This window comes from Heptranchias perlo, chromosome 9, assembly GCF_035084215.1.
Source record: "Heptranchias perlo isolate sHepPer1 chromosome 9, sHepPer1.hap1, whole genome shotgun sequence".
Classification (NCBI taxonomy): Eukaryota; Metazoa; Chordata; class Chondrichthyes; order Hexanchiformes; family Hexanchidae; genus Heptranchias; species Heptranchias perlo.
The window spans coordinates 79533610-79545711 of NC_090333.1; positions in this window are offsets into that span (position 1 = coordinate 79533610).

Below are 12102 nucleotides of genomic sequence, written 5' to 3' on the forward strand. Positions count from 1 at the left end.
TGTCAGTGAGTGAGGTATCGAGTGATTCTGTAAGTGAGTGAGGTATTAAGTGTTTCTGTCAGTGAGTGAGGTATCGAGTGATTCTGTCAGTGAGTGAGGTATCGAGTGTTTCTGTCAGTGAGTGAGGTATCGAGTGTTTCTGTCAGTGAGTGAGGTATCGGGTGATTCTGTCAGTGAGTGAGGTATCGAGTGATTCTGTCAGTGAGTGAGGTATCGAGTGATTCTGTCAGTGAGTGAGGTATCGAGTGATTCTGTCAGTGAGTGAGGTATCGAGTGATTCTGTCAGTGAGTGAGGTATCGAGTGATTCTGTCAGTGAGTGAGGTATCGAGTGATTCTGTCAGTGAGTGAGGTATTGAGTATTTCTGTCAGTGAGTGAGGTATCGAGTGATTCTGTCAGTGAGTGAGGTATCGAGTGATTCTGTCAGTGAGTGAGGTATCGAGTGATTCTGTCAGTGAGTGAGGTATCGAGTGATTCTGTCAGTGAGTGAGGTATTGAGTGATTCTGTCAGTGAGTGAGGTATTGAGTGATTCTGTCAGTGAGTGAGGTATTGAGTGTTTCTGTCAGTGAGTGAGGTATCGAGTGATTCTGTCAGTGAGTGAGGTATTGTGTGTTTCTGTCAGTGAGTAAGGTATCGAGTGATTCTGTCAGTGAGTGAGGTATTGTGTGTTTCTGTCAGTGAGTGAGGTATTGAGTGATTCTGTCAGTGAGTGAGGTATTGAGTGATTCTGTCAGTGAGTGAGGTATCGAGTGATTCTGTCAGTGAGTGAGGTATCGAGTGATTCTGTCAGGGAGTGAGGTATCGGGTGATTCTGTCAGTGAGTGAGGTATCGAGTGATTCTGTCAGGGAGTGAGGTATCGAGTTATTCTGTCAGTGAGTGAGGTATCGAGTTATTCTGTCAGTGAGTGACGTATCGATTGATTCTGTCAGTGAGTGAGGTATTGAGTGATTCTGTCAGTGAGTGAGGTATCGGGTGATTCTGTCAGTGAGTGAGGTATTGAGTGATTCTGTCAATGAGTGAGGTTTCGAGTGATTCTGTCAGTGAGTGAGGTATTGAGTGTTTCTGTCAGTGAGTGAGGTATCGAGTGATTCTGTCAGTGAGTGAGGTATTGAGTGATTCTGTCAGTGAGTGAGGTATCGAGTGATTCTGTCAGTGAGTGAGGTATCGAGCGACTCTGTCAGTGAGTGAGGTTTCAAGTGTTTCTGTCAGTGAGTGAGGTATCGAGTATTTCTGTCAGTGAGTGAGGTATCGGGTGATTCTGTCAGTGAGTGAGGTATTGAGTGTTTCTGTCAGTGAGTGAGGTTTCGAGTGATTCTGTCAGTGAGTGAGTTATTGAGTGTTTCTGTGAGTGACGTATCGAGTGTTTCTTTCAGTGAGTGAGGTAACGAGTGATTCTCTCAGTGAGTGAGGTATTGAGTCTTTCTGTCAGTGAGTGAGGTATTGAGTGATTCTGTCAGTGAGTGAGGTATCGAGTGTTTCTGTCAGTGAGTGAGGTATCGAGTGATTCTGTCAGTGAGTGAGTTATTGAGTGTTTCAGTGAGTGAGGTATCGTGTGATTCTGTCAGTGAGTGAGGTATCGAGTGATTCTGTCAGTGAGTGAGGTATCGAGTGATTCTGTCAGTGAGTGAGGTATCGAGTGTTTCTGTCAGTGAGTGTGATATCGAGTGATTCTTTCAGTGAGTGAGGTATCGAGTGATTCTGTCAGTGAGTGAGGCATCGAGTGTTTCTGTCAGTGAGTGAGGTATCGAGTGATTCTGTCAGTGAGTGAGGTATCGAGTGTTTCTCTCAGTGAGTGAGGTTTTCAGTGTTTCTGTCAGTGAGTGAGGTATCGAGTGATTCTGTCAGTGAGTGAGGTATCGAGTGATTCTGTCAGTGAGTGAGGTATCGAGTGTTTCTGTCAGTGAGTGAGGTATCGAGTGATTATGTCAGCGAGTGAGGTTTCGAGTGATTCTGTCAGTGAGTGAGGTATCGAGTGATTCTGTCAGTGAGTGAGGTATCGAGTGATTCTGTCAGTGAGTGAGGTATCGGGTGATTCTGTCAGTGAGTGAGGTATCGAGTGATTCTGTCAGAGAGTGAGGTATCGGGTGATTCTGTCAGTGAGTGAGGTATCGAGTGATTCTGTCAGTGAGTGAGGTATCGAGTGTTTCTGTCAGTGAGTGAGGTATCGAGTGTTTCTGTCAGTGCGTGAGGTATCGAGTGTTACTGTCAGTGAGTGAGGTATCGAGTGATTCTGTCAGTGATTGAGGTATCGATTGATTCTGTCAGTGAGTGAGGTATTGAGTGATTCTGTCAGTGATTGAGGTATCGAGTGTTTCTGTCAGTGAGTGAGGTATCGAGTGTTTCTGTCAGTGAGTGAGGTATCGGGTGATTCTGTCAGTGAGTGAGGTATCGAGTGTTTCTGTCAGTGAGTGAGGTATCGGGTGATTCTGTCAGTGAGTGAGGTATCGAGTGTTTCTGTCAGTGAATGAGGTATTGAGTGACACTGTCAGTGAGTGAGGTATCGAGTGTTTCTGTCAGTGAGTGAGATATCGGGTGATTCTGTCAGTGAGTGAGGTATCGGGTGATTCTGTCAGTGAGTGAGGTATCGTGTGATTCTGTCAGGGAGTGAGGTATCGGGTGATTCTGTCAGTGAGTGAGGTATCGAGTGATTCTGTCAGTGATTGAGGTATTGAGTGATTCTGTCAGTGAGTGAGGTATTGAGTGATTCTGTCAGTGAGTGAGGTATTGAGTGATTCTGTCAGTGATTGAGGTATCGATTGATTCTGTCAGTGAGTGAGGTATTGAGTGATTCTGTCAGTGAGTGAGGTATCGAGTGTTTCTGTCAGTGAGTGAGGTATCGAGTGTTTCTGTCAGTGAGTGAGGTATCGGGTGATTCTGTCAGTGAGTGAGGTATCGAGTGTTTCTGTCAGTGAGTGAGGTATTGAGTGACACTGTCAGTGAGTGAGGTATCGAGTGTTTCTGTCAGTGAATGAGGTATCGAGTGATTCTGTCAGTGAGTGAGGTATCGGGTGATTCTGTCAGTGAGTGAGGTATTGAGTGATTCTGTCAGTGAGTGAGGTATCGAGTGTTTCTGTCAGTGAGTGAGGTATCGAGTGTTTCTGTCAGTGAGTGAGGTATTGAGTGACACTGTCAGTGAGTGAGGTATTGAGTGTTTCTGTCAGTGAGTGAGGTATCGGGTGATTCTGTCAGTGAGTGAGGTATCGAGTGTTTCTGTCAGTGAGTGAGGTATTGAGTGACACTGTCAGTGAGTGAGGTATTGAGTGTTTCTGTCAGTGAGTGAGGTATCGAGTGATTCTGTCAGTGAGTGAGGTATCGGGTGATTCTGTCAGTGAGTGAGGTATTGAGTGATTCTGTCAGGGAGTGAGGTATCGGGTGATTCTGTCAGTGAGTGAGGTATCGAGTGATTCTGTCAGTGATTGAGGTATTGAGTGATTCTGTCAGTGCGTGAGGTATTGAGTGATTCTGTCAGTGAGTGAGGTATCGAGTGATTCTGTCAGTGATTGAGGTATCGAGTGTTTCTGTCAGTGAGTGAGGTATTGAGTGATTCTGTCAGTGAGTGAGGTATCGAGTGTTTCTGTCAGTGAGTGAGGTATCGAGTGTTTCTGTCAGTGATTGAGGTATCGATTGATTCTGTCAGTGAGTGAGGTATTGAGTGATTCTGTCAGTGAGTGAGGTATCGAGTGTTTCTGTCAGTGAGTGAGGTATCGAGTGTTTCTGTCAGTGAGTGAGGTATCGGGTGATTCTGTCAGTGAGTGAGGTATCGAGTGTTTCTGTCAGTGAGTGAGGTATTGAGTGACACTGTCAGTGAGTGAGGTATCGAGTGTTTCTGTCAGTGAGTGAGGTATCGGGTGATTCTGTCAGTGAGTGAGGTATCGAGTGATTCTGTCAGTGAGTGAGGTATTGAGTGACACTGTCAGTGAGTGAGGTATCGAGTGTTTCTGTCAGTGAGTGAGGTATCGGGTGATTCTGTCAGTGAGTGAGGTATCGGGTGATTCTGTCAGTGAGTGAGGTATCGAGTGTTTCATGTCGGTGAGTGAGGTATTGAGTGATTCTGTCAGTGAGTGAGGTATTGAGTGATTCTGTCAGTGATTGAGGTATTGAGTGATTCTGTCAGTGATTGAGGTAATGAGTGATTCTGTCAGTGAGTGAGGTATTGAGTGATTCTGTCAGGGAGTGAGGTATCGAGTGATTCTGTCAGGGAGTGAGGTATCGGGTGATTCTGTCAGTGAGTGAGGTATCGAGTGATTCTGTCAGTGAGTGAGGTATTGTGTGTTTCTGTCAGTGAGTAAGGTATCGAGTGATTCTGTCAGTGAGTGAGGTATTGTGTGTTTCTGTCAGTGAGTGAGGTATTGAGTGATTCTGTCAGTGAGTGAGGTATTGAGTGATTCTGTCAGTGAGTGAGGTATTGAGTGTTTCTGTCAGTGAGTGAGGTATCGAGTGATTCTGTCAGTGAGTGAGGTATCGATTGATTCTGTCAGTGAGTGAGGTATTGAGTGATTCTGTCAGTGAGTGAGGAATCGGGTGATTCTGTCAGTGAGTGAGGTATTGAGTGATTCTGTCAATGAGTGAGGTTTCGAGTGATTCTGTCAGTGAGTGAGGTATTGAGTGTTTCTGTCAGTGAGTGAGGTATCGAGTGATTCTGTCAGTGAGTGAGGTATTGAGTGATTCTGTCAGTGAGTGAGGTATCGAGTGATTCTGTCAGTGAGTGAGGTATCGAGCGACTCTGTCAGTGAGTGAGGTTTCAAGTGTTTCTGTCAGTGAGTGAGGTATCGAGTGATTCTGTCAGTGAGTGAGGTATTGAGTGATTCTGTCAGTGAGTGAGGTATCGAGTGATTCTGTCAGTGAGTGAGGTATCGAGCGACTCTGTCAGTGAGTGAGGTATCGAGTGATTCTGTCAGTGAGTGAGGTATCGAGTATTTCTGTCAGTGAGTGAGGTATCGGGTGATTCTGTCAGTGAGTGAGGTATTGAGTGTTTCTGTCAGTGAGTGAGGTTTCGAGTGATTCTGTCAGTGAGTGAGTTATTGAGTGTTTCTGTGAGTGACGTATCGAGTGTTTCTTTCAGTGAGTGAGGTAACGAGTGATTCTCTCAGTGAGTGAGGTATTGAGTGTTTCAGTGAGTGAGGTTTCGAGTGATTCTGTCAGTGAGTGAGGTATTGAGTCTTTCTGTCAGTGAGTGAGGTATCGAGTGATTCTGTCAGTGAGTGAGGTATCGAGTGTTTCTGTCAGTGAGTGAGGTATCGAGTGATTCTGTCAGTGAGTGAGGTATCGAGTGTTTCAGTGAGTGAGGTTTCGAGTGATTCTGTCAGTGAGTGAGGTATTGAGTCTTTCTGTCAGTGAGTGAGGTATCGAGTGATTCTGTCAGTGAGTGAGGTATCGAGTGTTTCTGTCAGTGAGTGAGGTATCGGGTGATTCTGTCAGTGAGTGAGGTATCGAGTGATTCTGTCAGTGAGTGAGGTATCGAGCGATTCTGTCAGTGAGTGAGGTATCGAGTGTTTCTGTCAGTGAGTGTGATATCGAGTGATTCTTTCAGTGAGTGAGGTATCGAGTGATTCTGTCAGTGAGTGAGGCATCGAGTGTTTCTGTCAGTGAGTGAGGTATCGAGTGATTCTGTCAGTGAGAGAGGTATCGAGTGATTCTGTCAGTGAGTGAGGTATCGAGTGTTTCTGTCAGTGAGTGAGGTATCGAGTGATTATGTCAGCGAGTGAGGTTTCGAGTGATTCTGTCAGTGAGTGAGGTATCGAGTGATTCTGTCAGTGAGTGAGGTATCGAGTGATTCTGTCAGTGAGTGAGGTATCGAGTGATTCTGTCAGTGAGTGAGGTATCGGGTGATTCTGTCAGTGAGTGAGGTATCGAGTGATTCTGTCAGAGAGTGAGGTATCGGGTGATTCTGTCAGTGAGTGAGGTATGGAGTGATTCTGTCAGTGAGTGAGGTATCGAGTGTTTCTGTCAGTGAGTGAGGTATCGAGTGTTTCTGTCAGTGAGTGAGGTATCGAGTGATTCTGTCAGTGATTGAGGTATCGATTGATTCTGTCAGTGAGTGAGGTATTGAGTGACACTGTCAGTGAGTGAGGTATCGAGTGTTTCTGTCAGTGAGTGAGGTATCGGTTGATTCTGTCAGTGAGTGAGGTATCGGGTGATTCTGTCAGTGAGTGAGGTATCGAGTGATTCTGTCAGGGAGTGAGGTATCGGGTGATTCTGTCAGTGAGTGAGGTATCGAGTGATTCTGTCAGTGATTGAGGTATTGAGTGATTCTGTCAGTGAGTGAGGTATTGAGTGATTCTGTCAGTGAGTGAGGTATTGAGTGATTCTGTCAGTGATTGAGGTATCGATTGATTCTGTCAGTGAGTGAGGTATTGAGTGATTCTGTCAGTGAGTGAGGTATCGAGTGTTTCTGTCAGTGAGTGAGGTATCGAGTGTTTCTGTCAGTGAGTGAGGTATCGGGTGATTCTGTCAGTGAGTGAGGTATCGAGTGTTTCTGTCAGTGAGTGAGGTATTGAGTGACACTGTCAGTGAGTGAGGTATCGAGTGTTTCTGTCAGTGAGTGAGGTATCGAGTGATTCTGTCAGTGAGTGAGGTATCGGGTGATTCTGTCAGTGAGTGAGGTATTGAGTGATTCTGTCAGTGAGTGAGGTATCGAGTGTTTCTGTCAGTGAGTGAGGTATCGAGTGTTTCTGTCAGTGAGTGAGGTATTGAGTGACACTGTCAGTGAGTGAGGTATTGAGTGTTTCTGTCAGTGAGTGAGGTATCGGGTGATTCTGTCAGTGAGTGAGGTATCGAGTGTTTCTGTCAGTGAGTGAGGTATTGAGTGACACTGTCAGTGAGTGAGGTATTGAGTGTTTCTGTCAGTGAGTGAGGTATCGAGTGATTCTGTCAGTGAGTGAGGTATCGGGTGATTCTGTCAGTGAGTGAGGTATTGAGTGATTCTGTCAGTGAGTGAGGTATCGAGTGTTTCTGTCAGTGAGTGAGGTATCGGGTGATTCTGTCAGTGAGTGAGGTATCGGGTGATTCTGTCAGTGAGTGAGGTATCGAGTGATTCTGTCAGGGAGTGAGGTATCGGGTGATTCTGTCAGTGAGTGAGGTATCGAGTGATTCTGTCAGTGATTGAGGTATTGAGTGATTCTGTCAGTGAGTGAGGTATTGAGTGATTCTGTCAGTGAGTGAGGTATCGAGTGATTCTGTCAGTGATTGAGGTATCGAGTGTTTCTGTCAGTGAGTGAGGTATTGAGTGATTCTGTCAGTGAGTGAGGTATCGAGTGTTTCTGTCAGTGAGTGAGGTATCGAGTGTTTCTGTCAGTGATTGAGGTATCGATTGATTCTGTCAGTGAGTGAGGTATTGAGTGATTCTGTCAGTGAGTGAGGTATCGAGTGTTTCTGTCAGTGAGTGAGGTATCGAGTGTTTCTGTCAGTGAGTGAGGTATCGGGTGATTCTGTCAGTGAGTGAGGTATCGAGTGTTTCTGTCAGTGAGTGAGGTATTGAGTGACACTGTCAGTGAGTGAGGTATCGAGTGTTTCTGTCAGTGAGTGAGGTATCGGGTGATTCTGTCAGTGAGTGAGGTATCGAGTGATTCTGTCAGTGAGTGAGGTATTGAGTGACACTGTCAGTGAGTGAGGTATCGAGTGTTTCTGTCAGTGAGTGAGGTATCGGGTGATTCTGTCAGTGAGTGAGGTATCGGGTGATTCTGTCAGTGAGTGAGGTATCGAGTGTTTCATGTCAGTGAGTGAGGTATTGAGTGATTCTGTCAGTGAGTGAGGTATTGAGTGATTCTGTCAGTGATTGAGGTATTGAGTGATTCTGTCAGTGATTGAGGTATTGAGTGATTCTGTCAGTGAGTGAGGTATTGAGTGATTCTGTCAGGGAGTGAGGTATCGAGTGATTCTGTCAGGGAGTGAGGTATCGGGTGATTCTGTCAGTGAGTGAGGTATCGAGTGATTCTGTCAGTGAGTGAGGTATCGAGTGATTCTGTCAGAGAGTGAGGTATCGGGTGATTCTGTCAGTGAGTGAGGTATGGAGTGATTCTGTCAGTGAGTGAGGTATCGAGTGTTTCTGTCAGTGAGTGAGGTATCGAGTGTTTCTGTCAGTGAGTGAGGTATCGAGTGATTCTGTCAGTGATTGAGGTATCGATTGATTCTGTCAGTGAGTGAGGTATTGAGTGATTCTGTCAGTGAGTGAGGTATCGAGTGTTTCTGTCAGTGAGTGAGGTATCGAGTGTTTCTGTCAGTGAGTGAGGTATCGGGTGATTCTGTCAGTGAGTGAGGTATCGAGTGTTTCTGTCAGTGAGTGAGGTATCGGGTGATTCTGTCAGTGAGTGATGTATCGAGTGATTCTGTCAGTGAGTGAGGTATTGAGTGACACTGTCAGTGAGTGAGGTATCGGGTGATTCTGTCAGTGAGTGAGTTATCGAGTGTTTCTGTCAGTGAGTGAGGTATCGGGTGATTCTGTCAGTGAGTGAGGTATCGGGTGATTCTGTCAGTGAGTGAGGTATCGAGTGATTCTGTCAGGGAGTGAGGTATCGGGTGATTCTGTCAGTGAGTGAGGTATCGAGTGATTCTGTCAGTGATTGAGGTATTGAGTGATTCTGTCAGTGAGTGAGGTATTGAGTGATTCTGTCAGTGAGTGAGGCATTGAGTGATTCTGTCAGTGATTGAGGTATCGATTGATTCTGTCAGTGAGTGAGGTATTGAGTGATTCTGTCAGTGAGTGAGGTATCGAGTGTTTCTGTCAGTGAGTGAGGTATCGAGTGTTTCTGTCAGTGAGTGAGGTATCGGGTGATTCTGTCAGTGAGTGAGGTATCGAGTGTTTCTGTCAGTGAGTGAGGTATTGAGTGACACTGTCAGTGAGTGAGGTATCGAGTGTTTCTGTCAGTGAGTGAGGTATCGAGTGATTCTGTCAGTGAGTGAGGTATCGGGTGATTCTGTCAGTGAGTGAGGTATTGAGTGATTCTGTCAGTGAGTGAGGTATCGAGTGTTTCTGTCAGTGAGTGAGGTATCGAGTGTTTCTGTCAGTGAGTGAGGTATTGAGTGACACTGTCAGTGAGTGAGGTATTGAGTGTTTCTGTCAGTGAGTGAGGTATCGGGTGATTCTGTCAGTGAGTGAGGTATCGAGTGTTTCTGTCAGTGAGTGAGGTATTGAGTGACACTGTCAGTGAGTGAGGTATTGAGTGTTTCTGTCAGTGAGTGAGGTATCGAGTGATTCTGTCAGTGAGTGAGGTATCGGGTGATTCTGTCAGTGAGTGAGGTATTGAGTGATTCTGTCAGTGAGTGAGGTATCGAGTGTTTCTGTCAGTGAGTGAGGTATCGGGTGATTCTGTCAGTGAGTGAGGTATCGGGTGATTCTGTCAGTGAGTGAGGTATCGAGTGATTCTGTCAGGGAGTGAGGTATCGGGTGATTCTGTCAGTGAGTGAGGTATCGAGTGATTCTGTCAGTGATTGAGGTCTTGAGTGATTCTGTCAGTGAGTGAGGTATTGAGTGATTCTGTCAGTGAGTGAGGTATCGAGTGATTCTGTCAGTGATTGAGGTATCGAGTGTTTCTGTCAGTGAGTGAGGTATTGAGTGATTCTGTCAGTGAGTGAGGTATCGAGTGTTTCTGTCAGTGAGTGAGGTATCGAGTGTTTCTGTCAGTGATTGAGGTATCGATTGATTCTGTCAGTGAGTGAGGTATTGAGTGATTCTGTCAGTGAGTGAGGTATCGAGTGTTTCTGTCAGTGAGTGAGGTATCGAGTGTTTCTGTCAGTGAGTGAGGTATCGGGTGATTCTGTCAGTGAGTGAGGTATCGAGTGTTTCTGTCAGTGAGTGAGGTATTGAGTGACACTGTCAGTGAGTGAGGTATCGAGTGTTTCTGTCAGTGAGTGAGGTATCGGGTGATTCTGTCAGTGAGTGAGGTATCGAGTGATTCTGTCAGTGAGTGAGGTATTGAGTGACACTGTCAGTGAGTGAGGTATCGAGTGTTTCTGTCAGTGAGTGAGGTATCGGGTGATTCTGTCAGTGAGTGAGGTATCGGGTGATTCTGTCAGTGAGTGAGGTATCGAGTGTTTCATGTCAGTGAGTGAGGTATTGAGTGATTCTGTCAGTGAGTGAGGTATTGAGTGATTCTGTCAGTGATTGAGGTATTGAGTGATTCTGTCAGTGATTGAGGTATTGAGTGATTCTGTCAGTGAGTGAGGTATTGAGTGATTCTGTCAGGGAGTGAGGTATCGAGTGATTCTGTCAGGGAGTGAGGTATCGGGTGATTCTGTCAGTGAGTGAGGTATCGAGTGATTCTGTCAGTGATTGAGGTATCGAGTGATTCTGTCAGTGATTGAGGTATTGAGTGATTCTGTCAGTGAGTGAGGTATTGAGTGATTCTGTCAGGGAGTGAGGTATCGAGTGATTCTGTCAGGGAGTGAGGTATCGGGTGATTCTGTCAGTGAGTGAGGTATCGAGTGATTCTGTCAGTGATTGAGGTATTGAGTGATTCTGTCAGTGAGTGAGGTATTGAGTGATTCTGTCAGTGAGTGAGGTATTGAGTGATTCTGTCAGTGATTGAGGTATCGAGTGATTCTGTCAGTGAGTGAGGTATCGGGTGATTCTGTCAGTGAGTGAGGTATCGAGTGTTTCTGTCAGTGAGTGAGGTATGGAGTGATTCTGTCAGTGATTGAGGTATCGAGTGATTCTGTCAGTGAGTGAGGTATCGGGTGATTCTGTCAGTGAGTGAGGTATCGAGTGTTTCTGTCAGTGATTGAGGTATTGAGTGATTCTGTCAGTGAGTGAGGTATCGAGTGATTCTGTCAGTGAGTGAGGTATCGGGTGATTCTGTCAGTGAGTGAGGTATCGAGTGATTCTGTCAGGGAGTGAGGTATCGAGTGATTCTGTCAGGGAGTGAGGTATCGAGTGATTCTGTCAGTGAGTGAGGTATCGAGTGATTCTGTCAGTGAGTGAGGTATCGAGTGATTCTGTCAGTGAGTGAGGTATCGAGTGATTCTGTATGAGTGAGGTATCGAGTGTTTCTGTCAGTGAGTGAGGTTTTCAGTGCTTCTGTCAGTGAGTGAGGTATCGGGTGATTCTGTCAGTGAGTGAGGTATTGAGTGATTCTGTCAGAGAGTGAGGTATCGGGTGATTCTGTCAGTGAGTGAGGTATCGAGTGATTCAGTCAGTGAGTGAGGTATCGAGTGATTCTGTCAGTGAGTGAGGTATCGGGTGATTCTGTCAGTGAGTGAGGTATTGAGTGATTCTGTCAGTGAGTGAGGTATCGAGTGATTCTGTCAGTGAGTGAGGTATCGAGTGATTCTGTCAGGGAGTGAGGTATCGGGTGATTCTGTCAGTGAGTGAGGTATCGAGTGATTCTGTCAGGGAGTGAGGTATCGAGTTATTCTGTCAGTGAGTGAGGTATCGAGTTATTCTGTCAGTGAGTGACGTATCGGGTGATTCTGTCAGTGAGTGAGGTATCGAGTGATTCTGTCAGTGAGTGAGGTATTGAGTGATTCTGTCAGTGAGTGAGGTATCGAGTGATTCTGTCAGTGAGTGAGGTATCGAGTGATTCTGTCAGTGAGTGAGTTATCGAGTGATTCTGTCAGTGAGTGAGGTATCGGGTGATTCTGTCAGTGAGTGAGGTATCGGGTGATTCTGTCAGTGAGTGAGGTATCGGACGATTCTGTCAGTGAGTGAGGTATCGAGTGATTCTGTCAGTGAGTGAGGTATCGGGTGATTCTGTCAGTGAGTGAGGTATCGGGTGATTCTGTCAGTGAGTGAGGTATTGAGTGATTCTGTCAGTGAGTGAGGTATCGAGTGATTCTGTCAGTGAGTGAGGTATCGGGTGATTCTGTCAGTGAGTGAGGTATTGAGTGATTCTGTCAGTGAGTGAGGTATCGAGTGATTCTGTCAGTGAGTGAGGTATCGAGTGATTCTGTCAGTGAGTGAGGTATCGAGTGATTCTGTAAGTGAGTGAGGTATCGAGTGATTCTGTCAGTGAGTGAGGTATCGAGTGATTCTGTCAGTGAGTGAGGTATTGAGTGATTCTGTCAGTGAGTGAGGTATCGAGTGATTCTGTCAGTGAGTGAGGTATCGAGTGATTCTGTCAGTGAGTGAGGTATCGGGTGATTATGTCAGTGAGTGAGGTATCGAGTGA